A 13,897-nucleotide genomic window follows, 5' to 3' on the forward strand; every position below is an offset into this window, starting at 1 on the left:
CAGTGCCTTGGCAGACAGCACATTGCAGCCTTTCAAAGCAGTTCGCAACTCTGGCTGCACAGGTGCTTGAGCCTGGCATCAGACCCACAAAATGAGAATCTTCAAAGGTGGCACCTGTGCATCTGTATTATTATTATTTTAATTATGTATTAGAATTTATTTCTTAGAGTAGTTTCAGGTTTACAAAAAAAAATGAGGTGAAGGTACAGAGATTTCCCATATACCTTCTACCCTCCACACGTGCATAACCTCTCATTTATCAAGACCCTCGCCCACCCCCGAGAGGTACAGTAGTTGCAAATAATGAACATACACTGTTACATCATAATTACCCAAAAGCCACAGCTTACAATAGAACTCACTCTGGGTGTTGTACATTTTATGGGTTTATATAATGACATTATGCATAATGACACTGTCCACCATTAAAGTACCATACAGAGTAGTTTCACAGCCCTAAAAATCCTCTGTGCTCTAGTATTTTTAAAAAGCTTAACCAAGGATTCTAACTATGAGGTGAGGGTGATCCCATGGTCAGTGAACAGATCTCCTCTCCCAGAGTAAGACTATGTGCCCTCACACTTCAAGTCCACCAGCTCTGTTTTTTCGGTCTAGCTAGGCGACCTCCCTTCAACTCCTTTTAAAGATCTGGAACCAAAAGCCAGGTCCTACTGGATAATATATCATTACTTGTTTTCACTTAAAATCCTTTTTAAAAATTACTAGTTCATACAGCCTGGTAATATAAAATTTATCTGGCTGTCTTTAATGACAACTACTTTGGAGGCTGCATTTGAAAAAGAAATCACCAGGTGGAAAAATATAAGACGGTCATTTGACTGCAGATCTTATCACAAACCAGGTTGAATGAAACTATTCTTACTTACCTCTACTGGCCAGGAGTGTTTAAAATTTTTTAACAAATGACCAAAGTGGAAGTCAAGTTGCAATGTAAAATCATCATAATCACTTAAATATTTACTTTATTATGATTGTAAAAAGGAGAGAAATAGGATCTGATACAAAGAGAGAGGTCTTGATAAATTTTTTTGCAACAATAATTTCCTTATACCTCACCACCTGCATTTGATTCTTAAGTTCAATAACAAGCAACTCCTGGGCAATCTGAGGAAAAATACATTTCATTTTGAGATATCTCAGTTTTTAAACATTGATCTGAGGCAACAGTGTTACCACTGAGCTTGATTTTTCTTCCCAAGTAAATGTGTTTCATTCCTGATTGATGACTAACAAACTAAAGTAAAACAAAAGAAAAACTGACAACAAGGTTTTTGTTCACAATGATGGGGGTAGGGTAGGGACTGGCTGAATCTTTAAAATGTTGCTAGACTTAAAACACACATACCATAAATGAATTAAACTATGAAAGGTGAAAACTTGTCAAACAGAAACATGGTGATTCATAAGCAGAAAAGTTAGGAAGTGTCTGGGTGAGCATGAACCTGAGGCTACCTTACCAGCAGTGTATCCACCAGACCCAGGATGCCACAAATCCAGCCCTCTACCCTCACAAACTGCCTTCGTTTTTTCACTTCTCTTGGCTTTACTACTGAAATTCTTTTAAAATGCAAATCTCTTAGAAGGCAGTACAGGTAATCATTCACACATTGATGTCATTCACTAGAATTGTTGTTCCTCTCATTACCTAGGCTGAAAGCAGTTATTCTTGACCTTGACAAATGTAGTCACCCTTAACAGTTACAGTGTGTTGGAGACACCAGTTCCTATGTTGATGTAATAATGTCCCTTGTTCTGAATTTCATTTCATGTTCGCAAAGATATCTTATGATTATCTCTTGATGACCTTCTTATTATAAAGAAAAGAATTAGTGAACCAATCAGTTCTTCCCAGCACTTTTCTCTTGCTATGAATTCATCTCCCAGCATTCTAAGGTGTGTATGTTCATAGGACTGGCAAACAGGGGCCCATTCTCCTCTGCCTGGCTGACTAGGGGACAGTGACTAAAGAGTTAATGCACACCTTAAAGCTGAGGACCAGACTCCACAGAATGAAATTCCCCCAAGTCCTATCTTTTGAAGCCCAGCCCCACCCCAGGAATGCTACTTGTCTCCCTCAGTACCATGAGCTTACTCTGCAAACATCAAATATTATCTTTATGTCTGAAAAATTATAAAAGACTTCCACAAGAGTGGGGAAAAAATAGTGATCAAGTTTCTTTTGACATATATTGCGAGATACACCCAGATTTCAAAACACTAAAAAGTTCAAATGAAGTGCATTTTAAAGCTGAGAATGTCAGTACTGCCAATGTGGTGATCCAGTTACAGCACCCCACCCTCTATCAATGGCAAGAGGTCAGATGATGTCATAGAAGTAAGAAATATCCTACAAATTAAAAAAACTCTACAGAAACATTACCATTTGACACATCTCCAAATCACCACATCCAAAACAGATTACTCCTGCTGGGATAGGAGACTGGATGTGGCCCTCCCCCTTCGCTTCATGGGCTCTGACCAGGCAGAGGACTAACTATTCTGCAACAATATCACCAATGCTTGGTCCAGAAATGTTTCATGAAGAACAAAGCCATACTTTATATAATAGATAGTGACCCAACCCAAGTGGATAATAACTAAGTCGCAGCTGTTATTTGCAAAAAAAAAAAAAAAAAAAAAAAAAAAATTAAGAATAGTATTTCCATCCTTTCATCTCCTATGACCCACCTTCATTCTGCCCGATTAAACAAACATGCAAAATAAAATGGGTTATCCAGACAGTTGCAGGAAAGAATGAATAAAAATTAAAAGTAACTGTAAGAAAAAAGTGAACAATGTCAAAACAGATGCTACTAAAGCTACCACAACCAATTAAAAGTCTTTTTTATAACAAGATATCCAAAAAGCCTGCGACAACTTCGAATATGTGCTGTATTAGACTGGCCCCCTTCAATTTATACTTGTGATAAAAACGTTCTCACTGTTCAAATTTTCCTAACTAGAAAGTGGACTTCCCATTTAAAAATGATAGAATGAACACACAGATTTAACTCTGCTCCCTAAAGGAGCTATTCTCGAATGATGCAGTGTGTCTGCAAATGCACAGGTTAATGTCCCCCCCACCCCACCCCGCCTCCACCCTACACAAAGGAAAGGAGAAAGAGAGCGAAATCAGTGCCAACAAAATTCGGAAAGCAGACTGAGAAATGACAGGAGAGAGAGTCTGCACATTTATATTTTTTGTTTTCTTTGCAACCTTTTCTTGGATGGGAATGTGCCTCTCTCTAATGTTTAGCAGAAGTGAGGAGTTTAATTCATTTGAACCCCAACAACATACTAGCTTCTCAAAATAAAAGGATTCCTAGTTAAATCCAAGTCTAGAAAAGCCGGAGTCTAAAATGACAACATTGGCCAATCAAAGGGCTTGCTCTTAACAAACGTTTACAGTGCATTTTTATCATGTTATCCTTGGCAAATAGAGAAGTAGACACTAAAATATTTTTATAACTCCAAATTTCTGCTTGGATTTTACTACGTAACCACTTTCAAAGGAAAAATGTAATAGTCTGGGTGTTGCTAAGTTTTCCTAAACATATCATTCTTCAAAGTCCAGGAGTTCTTTTCTCCTCAATGAAGATTTGCTTACCAACTCTACCCCATAGTGATGTGCACTTCAGCACTTTTTATATTATTTATCTAAACCATAAACAGTACTTATCAATTATATTCATATTCTTGTTTCATATGTCAAGTTTATCTTCAAAAGAAAATTTTAGAAGCAACTCAAAAGAAAAATAAAACCTCATACTTTATCTTCTCAGCAAAGTTAGAAACCAAATCAATACTTGGGAACAAATATTATTTCCAAACACAATATATATTCAAATAAATTAATACTCTGAGACCAAATTTGTAAAATATTGTACAATATGACTTCCTTAACTTCCTATTTTTCTTAAAAATCATACATTATCAATAAAAGAAATCAGCAGCCAAGTCATTAAAAAAACTCTTAAGAAATGAAAATCCAACTTTTTGCCTAACTCTTTCTATTATTTACTCTGCATAGCAAAAGTCACATAAAGCTATTAAAAAGTATCGAAGAGGTTGGTATCAAATGTCTAGCCAGATGAACACACCAAAATTTTTTTTTAAGTATCTTTTTAGGTATCTTCATTAAAAGTTGTTATGTACCATTTCCATTAAAGCTTATTTCAAAACCATAAGCAGAAAACTTCTGTAGGCTAGCACATTCTCTGTAAACTATTTGCCTAGAATGAATTTTGACATTTGATTCATACAGGCTTTCTGTGCTATAGAAAAAATAGCTTAGTAGAACATTCCTATTCGAGTCTCTTTAAATTGTTGCTGACAGAAATATGGAAAAAAGATCAATGAAAAAACAAATATTATGATGACTAAATTTCCTATCTATGTGAATAATTAGATGATGCACAAACTCAAACTCACCCTTAAAACAGGTAAAATGGCATATTCTGTAAATAAAGGTCACAATTATGAGATGCAGTTCAGTTAACTGATAGAATGTCTTGAGATGTTTCTCCAGAATATGAGTTTAAAAAATGTTAATATTTCTAATCATAAATTTTCTAACAGAGTTGATGCATAACTGTTGCAGAACATCATTAAATATAAAAATAGAAATCCGACAGATCATTTATCAGTACTTTCATCATTTAGCCACCTTGCATGACAGATTTTTTCTGAGTAATAAGTGCTTTTTATAGATCGTATTACATTCAATTCCTTTAAGATCTAAATATTAGCACATTATATTACAGTGTTATAAACACAAATGATAAATTCTGTCCATATTTCTATGGGGTCGCAGAGCATACATCCTGCTGTGGAGGGAAAGGATAAAAAGAATGGCTCCAGCTTTTCACAGGTAGAAGCAAGATTCTTAAACCCTTGTACGCCCATCAAGGATCCACAAACATCTCCATGGGCAACTTGGGGGAATTAGGGAGAAACAGAAAGATAGGATCAGGGAGGAGAGTATTTGCCAAAATTTTCTAACAATTGAGAAATAAAAACGGTCACTAACATCTTTAATTTGCTTAGAAGAGAGGACGAATGGACTGGAAATAAAATAGTAATGGAAGCAAAGGTTTTCTGAGAAGAACAAATTTAATAAAAGGTATTTTATAGATTATATCTATTCATTTGATGAACTCCAACAGTTAAAAGAATATATATTTTAGAGAATGAGAAAAATGTGACTGAACAGATTTTAAAGTACAAGTTTTATTCTGAAAACGACCTTTCCCTTTTCCACAATTTCTAATCTTACTCAACTTTCAAATAATTTTCATTTCTAAAGAGAAAAAATAATTCGAAGATCCAGTGCCTATTCTACCACCACCCTCAGATTAAAGTTACTAAATGGTGAATTACTAAGGAGTTAGCCTGTCTGGCAGCATGCGTGAGAAGGGACAGGAAGAGATGGATGTTGCCTTCAAAATTATGTCAGGATAGTTACACATAGTGAGGAGTTACTTCCAAGTGTCAAGTTTAAAGCTTACGAAACACCACCGATGTAAAGTCAAGCAAAAAAAGCCAATCCCCTGATTTTGAAACCAAAAGTAGGGGAGAAGGAGAAGAGAAAGAATGTGGTCAAATTCCTTACAGCTGAGAAATAAAAACCATACTTTTCCTTAGTTTGCTCAAAAGAAGAGGAGACATTAGAGAAAAAGAGGCAGGGAATAAGGTAATCACTGTACTCTCCTCTCTAAGCTCAGCCTACACCGAGCCAGCAACCAATCAGACCAGAGAGCTCTCATTTAAGTAAAAGAACTCTTAGACTTGTGGTAGTGTGCGTTCCCCTATAGGCTGTACTCCTCTAAAGGGCCAAGACCTATCATATCCACCTCTGTGTCGCTCTCGCACCTAGCAGTTCCATAGCCTTTTATAGAAATTTAATAAATTATTTTCATTTCTTTAAGCCCTTGAAGTGTTTCTACAAGAAGTTAGCCTGCTGCTTCTAAGTACTTAAAAAGCAGGGCAGTGGTGGACAGAAGTAGCAAGCATGGAGAGAGGGAGAGGTGAGTGGATCATACATACGTACATACATACATTCATTCATTCATACATACGTATACATACATACTCAAATCTTTCTTTTCTAATTGGACAGGACGAAGAGAATTAGGAAGACAACTAAGCAAATTTGATCATTAACTTAAAAAGGATAAAAATTTTATGCAGGTACAAGAAAGTAGAGAGAAATAATTCTACAATTGTTTTCTGAGAGTAGTGCTATAGGGAAAACTAATGACAAGAGAAAAGAAAGTGTTCTTTTTCTCAAGAAAGTAACGATCCAGGTGAAGAAACAATACAAGCATGAGAAAAATTAAATAATACAAGTTTCACAGTTGTCCAACAAAATAATACAAAAGATTCTTTCACAGTGCATGACTGACAGCCAAATTAATGGTGCAAACAAGTTCAGAGGAAGAAGAAAACATTCTGAAAGCTTGATTTGAGTTGGACATTCAAAGACAGGAAGGAATCATGTGCATGGGAAAATAAAAATGTGGCAATGGTCTGATCAGAAACTTGAAGGAAAGACAGACAACTCTGGATGTGCCTGATTAGAAGACCAATGTGGCTGGCAGGAGAGGGAAGATTCAAAATCCAATAGTAACAGAGAGATGAAAAGACAATCTGAGTCATACGTACGAGAGTCCTGAATGCGCAGCTAAAGAACGGCTTGACGAAGAAGCCACATTCTGCTCCTATGAACCTCCTGTGTTCTTCAAGCTATCAAGGTATTTGGCCACTCATGTAACAATTAAGTTACTGGACAGAATTATCACCTTCAATCCTTTTTTAAGCTAAAAGGATAGACAGTCAGCCAGAGATATTCCATCTGGACCAATGTCATTGAATTTTAAACTGCATATAACATATGCCAATAAATTGTTCCTAGTTTCTAAACCATATTTAAATCTAACACTATTTTATGGGAGTTTACAGAGTGCCACAACTTCCAGATCCCCCACAAGCACATAGATAGTTTAAACTATTTAACTAGTTAGCCTAGCAGAGATCAGCACTAGAGGTCTGAAAGAACAACCTTGGAGGGTGAAAGCAGACAGAAAAAATCAAGTAAATAAATAAAACAGTCAAAAGCAATAAAAATTGAATGTCTGAGGCCAGTATTCTACATAAGGCAAAAAGACCTTGATACATTCTACTTTCTGATAAATACTTTTATCATCAGAACACTGACGAAGAGAGCCTACATTCTGATAGTCTTATTCATAACACTAAGAAAAAATGATACTGACATTCCTGTGTGGGCAGAAACAATGCCCTCGATTCTCAGGCAAAATCAACATGTGGAAACGACTTTCAGATGCCAGAGGAAAATGTGAGCAATTCTAACCCTGAGAGCACATTCACTCATGCTTCTAAAGTCTTACAGGAACTTTCACATTTATTTTCAGACTTTTAAAAAAAATATACAGACTTATCGGCTGTAGTAAAATCATCTCAATCCTAGAAATAGAGGAAGTAAATATTTCCATTCTAACTTTGCAATCTGAGAATGGAAGAAAAAAAGAGGAAGTGACTTCCCCAAGACATCCAAAGAGTCAGAAGAAAAGTAAACATAGATATCCTGATTTTATAGCCATGCCTTAAACTAAAAGCTTACTGTGTTTTTCCTTACAGGAAAGAGCCCCACTATTTTACTGCATTGAGTATGTAAATGACTTTAGCAGCAATATAACAAGAGTTCTACAGCTGAGTCTCTGGAGCAAGCATGCAGAATCCAGAAGACTCCCTAAAATTCTTTATAACTAAATTCCGGTACCAAAAGAGCTTGTCACATATCATTAAATATCTCAAGATAAAAATAGACATATCAAGAACAGAAACTGTCAAGTTTTTTTAAAAAAATACTTTCAAAGTTTTTTCAAAAAAATTGAGATCCCAGTTTATTATCAATAGATGATAAAACTTGTATAAATTGTAATTTTCACTAACTACAATGAAAAAATACTTCACACAGATTTGGAACAAATGCACAAAGACAGACTAGGCCTTGCATCAAAATTTATGCATGGTTTAGTAATAAGCCTATTGTTATGTAAGCCAAAATTAACATTAAGGTCAAGCAATATGTTTTTTTTTTTTATTTTAACTACAATCATTCTCTAAAAATTCACTGTTATCCAATATTTATGCTTATAAATATTGTATGTGAGGCATTTTAACATTAACATATACTCTCTTTCCTCGAAAGAATGCAAACGTCAAAGACAGTTTTTGAAAATGGTGCTCCCTTGGCTCCCTTGGTGGTCTTCTTCACTTAACTCCTAAGGTTTGAGAAAGAATAGGTTCAGATGGCCCACGGGAGAAAGGATGTAGAAAAAGCCATAAAAAGTAGAGGGGTGTTGGAGAGAAGGGATACAGATGGAAATATATGGAGATCGACCTACTGATCTATCTATTTTAAGGGAGTAATCAGAGAAGCAGATACAATGTTAGGACACCGAATTAAAAAAAAAATCCCTGAGTATTATGTTTCTTGATTTAAAAAAAATTATTCAGTCAATACAATAATATTTACATTAAATGGTTTAAATGGGATGCTTTCGTTGACCAAAGGTACTGGCAGATAGCACAAACAGGAAACTGCCTAACTTTCCCAATGCGCTACTCACATTGATAAAATCATATCTTTAAAGACCACTGATATGCATATTAACCAATGCAGACAAAAAGCCCCCCTTTAATTACTGTAGCCACACAGCTATTTATCATGTTCTAAAATCTAAATAGCATTCTTGACTTTCTAGGTCTTGCACATCAATGACTTTACAACCTATGATCCATTTCTCCCCAACACCTTTTTGGTCTATGGATCAGTTTTAATCTGGCATTTCAGGCTTGCTATAGAACCTCATCTACTCTATAAGGTCCCAATAAATTCCTCAAGACTTCCTGAACAGGCCATGCTTCCCTCTGCTGTTGTAGGTGCCCTAAGTGAAGCAATCAGGCCCTCTACAGTGGGCATGCTATAATCTAAAGGTCTAATTAAAAATCAGATACATGTACATAAACTAAAGAAATAAACCATAACTATAGGCATCTAAAAAACATGACAGATATAATCTTTAATGACAGTAAACAGATGGAAACAAATCTAATCTCCCAAACCAAATAAAGTGTTTATTTCCCACATTGTGTTCTTCTTCCTTGAGCACTTGCAAGTTCATTAATAGCTACAATTTCCCACAACATACTTCCTCAAATAGTCCTCAGACACCAATTTCCGGTACAGAGATAGAGAACTACAGATAAGCAGTATCAGCATATCTAACCCAATCTGTCTAAGATCAGTGCTGAAACTAGGAAACACAAGCACACTCAAGCCATGTGATGGCTGTCTTTTGAGCTCTGCTCCTGAAGAGAAAAATAACAGATCTGATGAGTATCAGACCCATACTAATGATACTAAGCAAGAAAGCAGAGAATGTAAATAGGAAAGAGAACTGGTAAAAAGAGAAATTAACTAAAACAGAAAATACAATTTATATTGTCTGTATTATTATAACGACTATTATGACACTGATGAATTACGGCCTATGATCAGATATCACTGCCTAAAATTCCAGTGAACTGTTGGTACATAAAATCTGCTGTGGGATCACATCGCTAGTCTACTCAAATTCCATTTTGCTTCGTACATAATAGAAAAAAAGGTTTATTCAACATTTATATGCTACAAGTTTATTTCAAATTTATCTGCTGTCCTCAAAAATTCATTCTTAAATGGTATGAGAAGCAATCATTTATTAGCTAAAAAGATAATCTGTGTGTGAATTAATACATTCATTAAAATAAAGACTCCTATGCTTTCCCAACCAATTTAAGTCTTGCTGAATTAACAGACTAAAGTGCTGCTTTTAACTTTAGATATTTTCTCAGCTATGTTCCAAGTAACACAATGACTTGAGTTCCCAAGAGCAGGAGAATCACAGAAGAGGGACTAGTCACATAGATAAGAAAATGATTTATTTTATATACCATTCCAAAATGTGATTGGATATCCAATAAATGGGTACTAAACAAGATAGGAAAAGAAGGAGGTAGGCATAATGATTAATAGACTTTATTAAGTGTGTCTGTAAAACGCTTAAGGATCATTTTTAAAGGAAGAAAATTAAAAAAAAATTTAAGTAAACAAAGAAAAATAACAACATAAAATTAGGTGGCAAAATACAGCCACATATATCAGTAATCATATGAAATAAATGGCCTAAATTTACTAGTAAAAAGAATTCTCAAATGGAATTTAAAAACATGTCCCATCAAAGACATAAGGACAAAATGTTTAAACGCAAAGAAATGAAAGAAGATACAAAGGATGGGAGTCTAGACAATTTCTAACCAAAATAAAGCTAGTATAGTAATATTAATATCAAATAAAATAAATTTTAGGGTACCATGCGATTATACAGCGGGGGCAGGGAGAATCCAAGAATATATAATTCTGTACATCTAATAAGCCAGCCTCAGGTTTTAGAAAGGATACATTTACAAAAATACAAAGAAATCCTCAAGTCAGCTAGTATAAGGATTAACACACCTATAAGTAGTTAAACAATTAACATGACCCACATAATTTATAAGTCTAATCAAGAAGACAAATCTAGAAACCTGTGTCAATAATGAAAAAATAACATGCTTTTCCAATTTCTAAAGAACTCTTACAAAAACTGACTATATATTAGGCTGGAAAGTAAGTCTAAACAAATACAAGAGAATCTCTTATTTAAACTATATTCTGACCACAATGTTAAAAAAAACAGAAAATCTGTACCAAAGAAAAATGCCCTCTTCCCATAAGACATGCACACATATATTCACCCTCAAAGACACACATACTCTGGAAATTTAAAAACACAACTTATAAAAACTTCCAACAATGACCCATAGTGGGATGAGAAAAGATTAAGAACTAAATGGCAGTGAAAGCATTATATTTGAAAACTTGTACAATCAACAAGAGGAACCTGAAGGGAAAATTAGAGCCATGAGCATATATATACATATATATTTAATATTCGACTCAATAAACTGGAAAATAGAGGCCTCCCAAAGAAATAATAAAGAGTAAAATGGAACAAAATATTGCAAAATGGAAAAAGAAACAATAAAACCAAGTTCTTTCTTTGAAAGAAAAAGATTAAAATGGCAATGTTACAAGAATGGTTGAGAAAAGGTAAATAACACTAGAAATGAAAAAATCTAAATCAAATACACAAAATGAGAAAAATATAAAAACCTTCATGCCAATAAGACCTGTCAAGTTGGTTTAAATGGACAGTTTCCACTAAAGACTGATTAAAAAAAAATACTACAAAAAAATTGAATCAGTTATTTAAAAATTAAAATAAATACCCTCCAACTTTATTCTTCACACAGAAAGGTTTAAAGGCACTGTTCTACCAGGTTTCCAAAGAACAGTGAGTCCCTAACTTAGCTAAGCTTTTCCAGAGAATACTGAGAACAGCAACTTTATAAGACTAGTATATAACTCGGACAAAATCTGATGAAGATATTTTGAAAGAAAATCAAAGGTAGGTAATATATGCAAAAATTCTTTAAAAAATGCAAAATGAATGCTGAATCACCATGAATCAGTGTGTTTACTTCAGAAATTTAAAGATGGCTCAACTTTAGAAAACGATGTAAATTACAACATAAACATATTACAAAAATGCATGATCATTCTCAGTCGATGCAGAAAATACATTTGATAAAATTCACTACCTATTCACATCTTTACCATCTACTCATGAAATTTTCCCAGTTTCACTCTTTGATATTAGGGAAAGAATACCCTTAATTTGAGAAAGAATATCTATTTTAAAAAATCCTAAAGCCACACTAGAAACCTATATAAAACTTATAAAAAGACGTCCAGCCTCATGACTTGCAAACTGTAGTATTGTTTCCATGTTTTCAATTATTTACTACCCTCTTCCTCTGAGAGGATAACACTCGCCCACCTATTGTTATCAGCCTTAACCACATGACTGGTTTGGCCAACCAGAAAGAAATGCACCACTTTCAAGCAAATGATTTAAGAGCTGTGTTTTTTCTCTCTTTTGTGAGAACAACGTCTCCCAGGTAGAGGATATGCCTTGAATCTTGGTCCAAAAATCAAGAAGACATAGAGCATAGCCAAAGGTGACCCACCAAGGGGCATGTAACATGAACACTCCAAAGACTGGTGAGAATCAATGTGCTGACGATAATACAGAAAAATCAGAGTGGTTGCTGATTGGCATTTAAAATGGTAAACCACTTTACAGATCACTTTGGCATTACGAAGTAAAACTGCATCCTATCGACCCAGTGATTCCATTACTAGCTATCTACCCTAAAGAAACTTTTACACAAGTAAACAAGGACATGTATAATGATTTTTCACTCAAGCAATGACTGTTACATAATGTAAAGAAACTGTGCCTCAGTAGGAAAATGGATAAACTGGTTTAGTCATCCAAAGGAATAAAATGAATAAAGTAAATTTATTCATTTTATTGTTAAAATGAACAAAGTAGTTAAAATGAATAAAGTAGATTTATACATCGTTAAAAGATACTTGGAGAACAAAAGGGGAGAAATGGGAATGAGAGTTTAGCAATGTCTTTAATGTTTGATTTCTTTTTAAAAAAATCTAAAATGTATGCTAAAATGGTAATATGATTAAATCTTTTATGAATATGCAACTGTCTCTTCTATTATTTCTAAATTTTTCTAACTTTAAACACATCATGACTTAAAAAAATACATTTATACAATAAGGTACACTTTTTAGTCTTAAGGTTTGGTGATATAAAAAACTTTAGAGATGAGGGGGCCTTTTCTAGGTTATTTAAGTAATCCTCTATATTCTATAAAGTCAGTTTCTGGGCCTCAGTTTGGCCCAAAGAGGTTGAGTAAATGACTCAAGGCTTTGTAACAAGTTATCATCAAGCTGGTTCTCAAAATCTAGACTCCCTAACTTCGAGGGTAGACAGGAAAAAACAAGGGACATGTGGTCAAATACAATGAAATTGAGTCAAGTTCAGAACACCACGCTATTGTTTTCCTATTGTCCCCTATGCCTGCTGCTGAGACACACAGTATTATTCTCTCTCTGAGTTTTAAGGATTTAAAATCCTCTTTTCCACTCCTTTTCTTGAAACTGAAATATCAAAATACTTACCACTACATGAGTAAGGAAAAAAAAAAAAAAAAAAGCTCTAGATAACTAATACAAAATTAAGGCAAGGACCATAAATCATTTTAGTAGCTCAGTGGTCAGGTTCATGACCTCTAGAGCCAAACAGCTAGGGCTGGAATCCAGGCTTGACCATGACCTCTCTGAATTACTTAGCCTCTCCAAGCTGACATTTCCCATTGTAACGTTGGGAGTATCCATAATACCACCTGCCTCATATGGATTCTTATAAATATTACATGAGATAATCCATTCGAAGCTCTTCACACAGTTCTTCAGTAAACATCAGCTATTAGAATGTGTCATGTAAATAAAGTAATTTAGCTATGAAAAGCAACTAACTCTTTTGATTAACATAAAATTATAAGGTGCTAGATGTTTTTTAAAATTACATTGGTGTAAATCAGCATCAGCGCTAATGAATTATACGTTTTGCGAATCACGAATGTTTTTTAATTAAAAATAAATAAATGAGCTAGATTTTAAGTCATTATTTATCTCAGGACAAAACACTTGGAGTTAAACTGCTGAAATTTTACAACTCTGAAATGTCAATCTAGGGCTATAATCTCTACTCAAGTGAAATATCTTATAGCCAGAGGTAATATTCGTACTATGTACCGTCCATTCAAAACAGACACTAGACAA

At 34.4% G+C, this 13,897-nt stretch overlaps 1 protein-coding gene across 13 annotated transcripts in view; it reads right to left on the reverse strand.

Annotated features, from left to right (window-relative positions):
• Window positions 1-13,897, reverse strand: part of EPB41L2 (erythrocyte membrane protein band 4.1 like 2) — a 191,727-nt gene that overhangs the window by 88,709 nt on the left and 89,121 nt on the right. The window lies entirely within an intron of this gene.

The sequence above is a fragment of the Rousettus aegyptiacus genome, unplaced genomic scaffold (genome assembly GCF_014176215.1).
Source record: "Rousettus aegyptiacus isolate mRouAeg1 unplaced genomic scaffold, mRouAeg1.p scaffold_m13_p_1, whole genome shotgun sequence".
Taxonomy (NCBI): domain Eukaryota; kingdom Metazoa; phylum Chordata; class Mammalia; order Chiroptera; family Pteropodidae; genus Rousettus; species Rousettus aegyptiacus.